Genomic DNA, 10,706 nt, shown 5'->3' on the forward strand with positions numbered 1-10,706 from the left:
GATCCCACATGCCGTGGAGCAGCTGGGCCCGTGAGCCATGGCCGCTGGGCCTGCACGTCTGGAGCCTGTGCTCTGCAACGGGAGGGGCCACAACAAAAGGAAGCCCACAAAAAAAAAAAAAAAAAAAAAAAAAAAAAAAAAAAGAAGCACAAAGGAAAAATATTAACCATTGTTAAGTCTAGGTAATGGGAGTGTGAGTATTCATTGCACTGTTTTTTTCAATTTTTCTCTATGTTTTCAAATATTTATAATTTAAAAGTTTATAAACATAAAGGACACCTTACAACATGAGGCCAGGAGAAAGATAAGAAAATGTAAAATTTTTCATGATTGATAAATAAAAAACAAAAAATATATAAAACTGTACAACATGGAGGTAGAGGAACTGAAAAGAATTGCCAATCTGATGTTGAAGTCATGGAAGATATCTTTTCCTTAACTTCCTGTATGTTTTCTTATCTTTGAAAAGCAAGTTTAAAAGCTATTTATAATAAGCAATTCACTGCCTAACTTCTTATATCTTTTGTATATTGTCATGATACATAAATATATATGTTTATATCTTTATTAGAGTCTCTTACACCAAGTTATTTAACATACCAAGCTGAAACTTTATGTTTCAACTTGAGTTACATTACATTTTCTTTTATCACTGACTTATGGGATGCAATAAAACAATTAAAATACTGATTGTACCTTAAGAAAATAATCCACCCAAATTTATTGCTTTAGTGACATTCTATAAGTGAAAGAAAAGACCTGGCAAAACATTTCCTTCCTTCTTTCTTTCCTTCCTTTCTTCCTTGCAAATTAATTTGTTTAGTATTTTGGTAAATAATTACCTTTTGTGCTTCTCTTCCCCCCATCCCTCACCAGAAGATACTACAGACTTACTTTAAAAATCTGGAAGGTATCAAAATGTACAGAAAGAAAATTTTAAGACCCTTCATTTCAACATCTAGAAAAAAACAGTTTACATTTTGTGATATGTCTTTCAATCCTTTTTCTCACGCATGAGTTTCTCTTAACTGAGATCATACTGATAAACAATCATGTATCTTGTGTGTGTGTGTGTGTATGTGAGAGAGAGAGAGCATGCTACACACATTCCATCTTATGGATATAGCATCATTTATTTAAACCTTCCACTATTGTAGGGCACTTAGTGCAATAGACTGAATGTTTGTCTTCCCCCCAAATTCACCTAATCCCCAGTGTGATGGTATGTGAAGTTGGGGCCTTTGGGCAGTGACTAGGCCATGAGGGTAAAGTCCCCATGAATGGGATTAGTGGCCTTATAAAAGAGACCCCAGAGCTCTCCCTTCCCGCTTTCACCACATGAGGACACAAGGAGAAGACAGCTGTCTATAAACCAGGATATGGGCTGTCACCAGGTACTGAATATGCCAGCACCTTGATGTCCCAGCCTCCAGAACTGTGAGAAATATTTTTCTGTTGTTTATAAGCCATCCAGTTTATGATCTGTTATAGCAGCCTGAATGGACTAAGATAGTTTATTTTTTTCTTCATTTTTTCCCTATTTCTAGTGTTGTGAACATCCTATATGTACATATTTTCCTCACTTCTTTTGTGCTTAGAATTTTCTTGAAGTATATGAATTCTTTTCTCTTAGTATATATGTAGGAGAGGAAAAATATAGCTTTTCCTCTACCTTCTTAAGTTGAGTAACTGAGGCCTGTGAATTAAATCAACAAGACAGATTAACAAGGGAAAACGTTTATTTGGGTACACGTGACAGCCAACAAAAGAAGTTGCTGGCTCATTAAATGGTTAGAGTTAAAGGCTTATGTACCTTACTTAGTAGGGGAAAGGGTGGGAGGAGTAAAATGCTTCTCTGGGAAGAATAAATAGGTTTTTTTGGGTAAGATAAATGGATTTTCAGAACAAACAAGAGATAAAGTTTGTGATGATATTGTCTATACAGGTATGAGGTGTGTCAATGAAAATTCAATTAACTATCAAGAAGAAAAAAAAGGGAATTTTATTAGAGCCAAACTGAGGATTAGAACCCAGGAAGCAGTTTCTCAGAAAGCTCTAAGAACTGTTCTGCCTGTTGGAAGTCGAAGGTACAGTCATATACATTTTTGAGACAAAGGATCATACATCAAAATGATATACTGGTATTTTACATAAAGGTCGCCAAGGATACATAGTCCAGGTAAACATGTACAAAGCACAAAGCAAGCAAGCAGCAAGTCATTATGACCCCCTTCGGGGCTGGGAAAGTTACATTTTAAGGAGTTACATTGATAGCATCAGAAGAAAAAAAAAAAGATTAGGGTTGAGCAGGCACTCCCATCTTTGAGGAGCTCTGGTTAATGTGTAAAGCAGATGCACAGGGCATACCGGGGAAGGAGGAGGCCCAAACAAACACAGAAAGAGAATTTTATGTTTAATTTTTCTTGTCCTGCCTTAAAGTATAAATTTTATTTCATTAGATGTATTTCTGTTTCCTTCAGGTTCATACAAATTCCCCAGAAAAGGGATGTGGGGTAAGTTTTATTTGATCTACTTGAGGAATAGGTCCACCCTGAAGAAATAATTTATGGCAGACTTATTTCCTAGAAATTTCTGCTTTTGGTCAGATAAGGGAAGCTCTAAGAGGCTTCTTTCTGCATCTGTTGCATCTTAAATGTCTTCAGCTTAAAATAATCTTTATACCAACTCCTGGACTTTGAGTGGGTCCTCACATGTATCATCTGATTATTTTCCAGGACTGTTTTACTAATTTATGCTTTCACCAAGCAAATGGAGTTGAGTATTATCATTTAAAAAAAAATCCTTACTGATTTGATAAATTAAAATTGATCTAATTTTCAATTTTTAAAAATAACTGAGGATAAGCCTTTGAAAAGAAGTTTGCTTCCATATTTATTTCCTTTTGAAATGAATTATATTTGTATGCTCTTTACCTATTTTTATTTGCTAAAAAAATTTACTAGTAAATTAAAATCCTTCAGATTTTAAATACTCAATTGGTACACTAGAATATTTATGAGGACAGACTGAAAAATGTGTATTTATCTTACCAGTGTGAAGAGAAATAAGGATTCATTTAATCGTCAAATTCCTTAATAATTTTGAAAACCAGAAGGGTCAGTTCATTTAATCAGGACAATTTTGATTGTTATCCTAGCCATCTTCAAAGTGAAAGTCTGGACTAAAGTCCAACACCAAGTTTTTTTAAAAAACAAACTCTGTGGATATTTTAAATTCGTGCTCCAAATTCCACAGAAGCCAATTTTCTAACAGCTTTGTGTGATGTCCCCAATACTTTAGCAATCCCAAATTACAAATTTGTGTTTCAACTTGATTGCATTAAGTTCAGTTCACTCCATAGCTCTGACCCCAAAACAATGTTTTTTAATTTGCTCAAATTTCCTATATTTAACTTTCTTTTTTAGTCGTAGCCAATCAAAAGAAAACACTGCATCGCTCTAAGCTGCTCCTTCCAAGTGTGATCCATTATCTGTTTGCCCAGATTAAAGCAAAAGAATTTGGTCACAATTTTTCCAGTTCTAAACCACCTACTGATTTTCCTCTGAGATTTATAAATGTATTTTCCAGAATTCTACTGCAGTATATACAAAAGGTCTGCTTGTCAGAATATATTTTTTCCTTACAATCTCATTTTCTATCACAAAAGCAAGTTGTCAGTGCTTGGCAAAGTGTCTGCCATAAGTAACCAGTTCCATAAATGATTATGTTGACTGGAGTTGATTCAACCGCTGGTAAAAGTGAAACGGCTCTGTAACTCTGCTTGTGGTGACAATGATTTTCAAACCTATGCTGAATTATATCACTGACAGAAAGATAGGGAGCCTGGGGCAAGTCTGGCGGAGTTGCCCCCAGCTCATTCCCAGCCGTGGCAGCCTCCTGAGCTGTGGTGGCCACCCTTCCCCCAGCCTCACTCTTCTTTGCTTCACTGGAGCCGTGAGATGCTCTCCTCACTAGGGCAGCCCCCTCGAGATGGTTCCAAGTAGGCTGGTTTCGAGAGCAGAGGCTTCTGCCAACCAGATTCACGTGAATAAGCCGCCACATCCCTGCCAGGAATTCACAGCTGCAGCTGGTACAGGTTCTTCCTGTCGCATTGGGGTGGGAGCGGGGTGGGGGTGTGTGGAGGGGACGTCAAGGGTGAAAGGGGACAGAAGTGAGGTACCATCTGTACCGTCTGCAGCCCCTTCCTCCTCCTACCTGCCCCTGGAGCAGCTCCACCTGCTCTCCAGGGGGTGCAGAATGAGCAGTGGGCCCACTCTAGCTGGACTGCTCTTACGGCGCAGTGCTGGCTTCTGCAGGGGAGTGTAGGGCCCAGGCTTGGCCCCAAGCCCAGTCAGCTGAGCTCTAGCTGCCGCAGCACCACACTGCTCAGCCCAGGCAGCCCACTAGCTGGACCACTTCACACTCCAGTGCAGCTGGCACCCCTCCCCCCATGCCCCCAACCCCTGGCCTCCCCCCTGGGATCTCAAAGGCCCCAATCTATAAATGGTGATGTCTGTCACTGGAGAGGCTAAAGCATCAGGACCTGCCCAGGCATTTCTGCAGCAGAACTAGGAGAGAGAAGCCTTGCACTGCTCCCAGCTCTGTCCTCTCACCATTCCACCCAGCCCACATGCAGGAAAACTCAGAGGCTACTGGCCTGAGGCCATCACCACTGTTTCCATCACGCAGGCCCAGGGCAGTGTCTAGGTGAGATGGCAATGTCTGTTTGGAACTCCTCCCCCAGTGCCCTGGCCTTTCCACCTGCCAGGGAGGGCTCGGCTGTCCTCCCAGCTGTCTGCTGCTTCCTCTTTCTGCTCTCTCATTCTCAAGTCTTTCTAGTGTATCAAGGTGGAACTACCTAGCAAACCAGACTTCAGATTTTTGGGCCAAGTCGAACTCATTGTTACAGACAGTCTTTCTTGGGGATTGTGAGGCAGCTTCCAGCCTCATAGTGGGTATCTGGTTGATTAGCTCTGCCGGCCACATGCCTAAGCGGGAATAAAGGTGACATGTAGCATGTTTGCACCAATATGGACCCTACTTTTACACCAATCCAGTGAAACAGAGCTCAAAGAGTTTCGCCAAAAAGGGCTGAAAGTCTGAGGTTCACAGTTTGGCCATAGCAAAGCGTGAGTAAAATGTGGGGGGAAAGTAATTGGTTTTGGTGATGATGATCATAACCCACGTTTTTATTTTCTACCTTAAGGAAAAAAAAATGTTTTTGGTAGAGGTAGGACTTATTTATCATTTAAATAACTGATTTCTGTTATACAACAGAAACTAACACCACATTGTAAAGCAATTATACTCCAATAAAGATGTTAAAAAATTACAGATTAAAAATAAGTAAGTAAGTAAATAAATAAATAAATAACTGATTTCATGTACTTTGGATGGTTCCATAAAGTATTCAATAATCCATTTTGTTTTTGTGGGATGTGCTTGGGTCCATTTCAAATTATGTTGGGTTGCTGAGGGTCCCCCTCACAATATGCTTATTCCATGGGGTGCACATGAGTCTCTTGCTGACCAAGGAAAGGCTAGAAAGTCTTTGCACTGGTGGGGGTAATGACCACGATCTGGAATTTTCTCAGCAGTGGAGAACTCTGCTTCTGAATAACCAGCTGGAATGTTGAGAGGCACATTGAATACTTTCAAGGTAGCATAAATACACACTATTTTCCTTTATTTTCTACTTTCTAAATGAGCCTGTATAATCAGAAAAAGTAAGATATAAAAAGGAATGTAATGTTATATACCTGGAGTTATACTATTTTTTACAGCTATATCTATTGGTAGTGAAAATTTTAGTGGCTTTTAATTTTTCATATTTTCCACATTTTCTGCAATTATTAATATTTATTAATGAGCACTTGTTAATTATAGAACCAGAGAAATATTTTAGAAATAAAACACTCATTTTTTTTTCTTAATGAAAACAAGCAGAAAACCTAATTGATAAAAATGAACTCAGATGGAGATCTTAACAGGAAAGGAAGCTTAATGTGTTTGAGAAAAAAATACAGAAAACTATATTTATTACCTTAGGATAGGAAAAGGGTTTCTTAATCAAGACGTAACATACACTAGCCAGGAAAGAAAACTTGATAATTTCAACTGCAATGTAATTAAGAATGCATGTTTATCAAAAGCCACCATAAAGGGAGTCATAGGATTTCCCTGGTGGCGCAGTGGTTAAGAATCCGCCTGCCAATGCAGGGGACACAGGTTCGAGCCCTGTTCCAGGAAGATGCCACATGCTGTGGAGCAGCTAAGCCATTGCACCACAACTACTGAGCCTGCGCTCTAGAGCCCGCAAGCCACAACTACTGAAGCCCTCGTGCCTAGACCCTGTGCTCTGCAACAAGAGAAGCCACCGCAATGAGAAGCCCGCGCACTGCAACGAAGAGTAGCCCCCGCTCGCCACAACTAGAGAAAGCCTGCGCGCAGCAACAAAGACCCAACGCAGCCAAAAATAAATTAATTAATTAAAAAAAAAAGAGAGGAAGTCATAGCACAAGACATACTCCTGGAGAAAACATTTGTCACACATACAGCTGAAAAAGTTAGAAATATTTTTTCTATATTAAAATATATAATGTTTTATGATATATAATGTTTATATTACTAAAAAATATTAGTTCCAGAATATATAAATAACTCATACAAATCACTCATGATAACAAAGTGATGGTGTCCAAAGAATGGGCAAAGGACATGAATGGGCACCTCATAGAAGAAGAAACACAAATGTACCAAAATGTATGAAGCTAACCACTCAGGCTTGTAAGTAATCAGAGAAACACAGAGATACCATCATGCATCCAACAGAGAAGAGGCAAAGCTGAGGTCTAAAAAGGCAAGTGGTGATGAGAATGTGAGCAACTAGAACTTTCCTACACTGCTGGTGTTACAGGCACTTAGGAAAACACTTTGGTGTGATCTTGTCAAGTTCAGCATGTGCGTACCCTGTAACCCAGCAATCCCAGTTCTACGTATGTACCCAATGAGAAATGCTTGAATGTGTGCACCTGAAAACAAGTTCAAGAAGATTCAAAGAAGCGGTTTTCATAATATTAAGCAAAAAACTGGACAGCAGAATAATATGCTATAGCCCTGGAAATGATACTGCAGTGAAAATGATGGAACCCAGCTGCACACATCAGTGTGGCTGTATCTTAGTAACATAAGGCTGAGAAAAACACAAGTCCAACAAGATGATGTACATACAGTACAACAACACTTCTCAAAACTTTGAAACAAGCAAACCTGAACAGTATATTATTTAGGGATGCCCACACAATATGATATAAACACTTTTAAGTCATCAAGGAAATGACAAATACGAAATGGAGATCAGGGGTCCCTCTGTTGGAGAGGCGGGCAGTGGGAAAGGGGAATTACACATTTGTAGCTTCAACCATGCAGTGTATTGGTTGTGTTATACTTTTTAAATTGAGTAAGGGGTTCACAGTTGTTTGGGTTCTTGTGTTTTATAGCTTGGATATGTGTAACACTTTAATATATCATATGTCACATCACTAAGTGACATATCACATCACTTAGAAATGTAACAACTACAGAAGGAAACATGCAGCATGTCCAAAGCCTGTAAGTGGAACTCCTTGGATATGAACTCAGTCTTAACTCGGGATTCCAAACTCTTAAACCTATCTGGTCATGATATATTGTTGCCTTATGAAAGGTGATTTAATTTGAAAATATTTCCTGATTATAATCATTGGTATGGAGGCACAGACTCATTCCCTTATCCCCACTCCTTACTTCTCAACATCTTCCCAAACGATCATGGCCCCTCGAGGGTACCTAAGAGGGAGGAGGTGGGTTGAAGGCTGACAGCACGCTTCTCTAGGGCCCCCTGCACATGAGACCTACCCTACCAGAGAACAGGGTACTGGCCAGACCTCTGGGCATCACCTTCACTGACAGGCCAACCCTCTTGACCTGAATTCATTCTGGGGGCTAGACCACAGAATCCTTTCTTTCTCAACAGAGCTGCTGGTAGGGACAGGGTGGGACTGTGAGTCCTGGGCAGCTGGGGGAGATCAGAGGTCAGGAGCAGTCTGGTGAGGGGATGGGAAAAGCAGTTGCCTTCTGGAGGAGGGGGAGGTAAGGGAGACACATTAAGCCAAGCAGCCACTGCAAGCTACTGCGGCACACATCAGAGACCCCAGGAGGTGAGTGCTGTCAGGACCGTGGGAATCCTCTCCCTTTTCCCCGATGAGACACTTAATGGGGTGATGGCTGACCTGGAAATGAATCCAGCTCTTCAATTCCCAGCCCAGGGCACTGTCATGACAACCCTCCCTTTTCTTCTCCACAATCCCACCCACGGGCAGTCCCTTACATAATATTCAAAATGGGGAGGTAAGAGTTCAAGCCGTTGGGAGTGATATGGATGCTTCATCAAAGAAGTAACCAGGCTGTTGTTCTTAGCATTTAAAATTAGGGGCTGTCAAATCTTTAAGACTCACAAAAGGGTAAACCGAGATCCAGAAATCCAAGAAGCACAGAGGTCGGCCTAGGTTTCTGAACTTCCTTGCTGCATCTTCTTGAGTTTCCTGGCTGGCCAGCCCGGTATGTCTAATCACGACAAGCCAATAGCTTTCCTGCTGTTTGTTTTCCACCTGCGTGCAGGTGAGCAGAAGCAGGAAGAAAGCCTTCCTGTCCAGCCCCACCCCAAACCCTGGGTCCCCCCTGCATCCCCCCTTGCTTCTCCAGCCTGGCTTCCTTTACCACAACTCTATATAGCCTTTAGCTCGGAGAGCCAAAATTAATCACTGGTGGGGTTGGAGCAACAGCGTTGTTCCTTGGCTCCAAGCCAGGCTCCCAGGATGTGCGTCAGAAAAAAGCTGGTGGGTGAAATTCCAAAGCAATTTGAGTCACTGGGGAGGAAGCGAGACCAGGACGGAAGTCACAATGAGAGCCCGAGGGCAGACCAAAGCAGGGCCCTGGGGGTCAGGGGCTGGGCGAGGCATCAGGAATGCTCACCTGCCCAAAGATGGGTTATAGGACTCCTACCCAGGTAGCTTATCTCTGAGCTCTGCACAGCCCTGGGTGGGGCAGGAACTGACCAGGAGGCCTGCCTGCTGGTTCCACCCCTGGATACAGTAACCATGCCCTTCACCTGGCTCCCCATAGGCTGGTCTTTGGATCCCAGCCCCTAAAAATCCCTGTGGTTGTTTCTTCATGCATTCTCTCCCACTGACCTGGCCCAGGACACTGCTTCCGAACAGGGAAATGGTGACAGGCCAGCCGGGCCCCAGAGGAGAGACGGCGGGTAAGTCCATCACTCATGTCCCACCGGTCCCGAGACCACCCTGGGCCCTTTCTCTGTGCCTGGGGAAAAGACAGGAGCTTCATCGAGCCCTGGCTGCCCCACCTGTCCCCACCTGTGCTCACCTGTCCTCACCTGGTTACTCCTAGCACGCAGTACAACGCGGGGTTCTCAGAATGTGATCTCTCGGAAGGAGGGAGGCCTGAAGGCAGCAAGAGGGGCAGGTCGGTTAGGAACCAGGTGTCTTCCCCATTAAGGTGCAGCAGCCCCCTGACGGTGGCCCAGCAACCAGAGGCAGCCAGACTCAGGGCAGGAAGCAGGGCGGGGTTGGGGGTGGGGGGGGCGGGGCGGGAGGAGTGTCTACAGGTGCCCTGCGCAAGCACCTGGCCTGGATCCCACTTTCTCCCTGTGAACCTAGCCAGGAGGGAAGGGGAGGTGGGGGAAGAAATCTCCTGCCTGTTTCATCCTGATCAATCAAAGTGGCCACTGGCCAGGATGGAGCCCAGTAACAGCCTGTGATTCTGGGGCCACCCTGGCCCTCAGGCTTACTCTATCTTCTGCCCTTTTGCAGTCTGAAGAGCCGCTGCCCAAACCAGGGATGCCTCCACTCTGCCAGGTACCCTGAGTCTGGCCTTTGCTTCAGTCCTACCCCCCAGGCCCTTGTGGCCCCTTAATGACCCCCTCCCCACTCTGGGAGCTCCCTGATTTTTCAGGCAGTGGGATCCATTTCTCCAAAAAGAAACTGAGCGCATCCCTAACCCAACTTTTCACCCTCTCATACTCCCGGCTCACCCAATTTCGTTCTTTTTTTTCTAGTCACACCTGGCCAAGAAATCTCAGGCTTGCTCTAGGAATTCCTTCCAGGGCAGCCAAGATGCCAGGCCAGCCTGCTGTTACTTCCTTGCAAAGCTTTGCACAGCAGAGTGAGGGAGTCCTTTTGTTTTAGGAACCAGGCTGAGACCAAGGCTTCTTGGGACTCGAGGGTGTGTGGAGCTCAGAGGTGGGCGGCCATGGGCCTTGGCAAAAGTGAAGGTGAGCACAGCTTGGCTGAGAGGGGCCATGTGAGGTCACCATTTAAGGATCCAGCTGATCATGTTTACAGTTAACCTTTGCCCCAAGCTCTAAGGTCCAATAATTTTAGGTCTTCTCTTTGTCATCAGACTTCTAGGACTCTAGGGCATATTTCCTCATTTCTAGCTGTTAAGACCTGTCAGTTCCACTGTTGGAGATTATATTTAATATATATACATTATATACACACACACACACACATCCCATCAGCTGAGTTAAAAACCCATGCCTTGAGGCACGAAAACATTTCCACATTCTTGACTCCCTGTGGGGCAAGCTGGGGTAAGTATGGGCTGGAGGGGGACTTTGAGGCAAGTTTCAGCTGGTCCATTCCTGC

Source organism: Lipotes vexillifer, unplaced genomic scaffold (genome assembly GCF_000442215.2).
Source record: "Lipotes vexillifer unplaced genomic scaffold, Lipotes_vexillifer_v1.1 scaffold567, whole genome shotgun sequence".
NCBI classification, from domain to species: domain Eukaryota; kingdom Metazoa; phylum Chordata; class Mammalia; order Artiodactyla; family Lipotidae; genus Lipotes; species Lipotes vexillifer.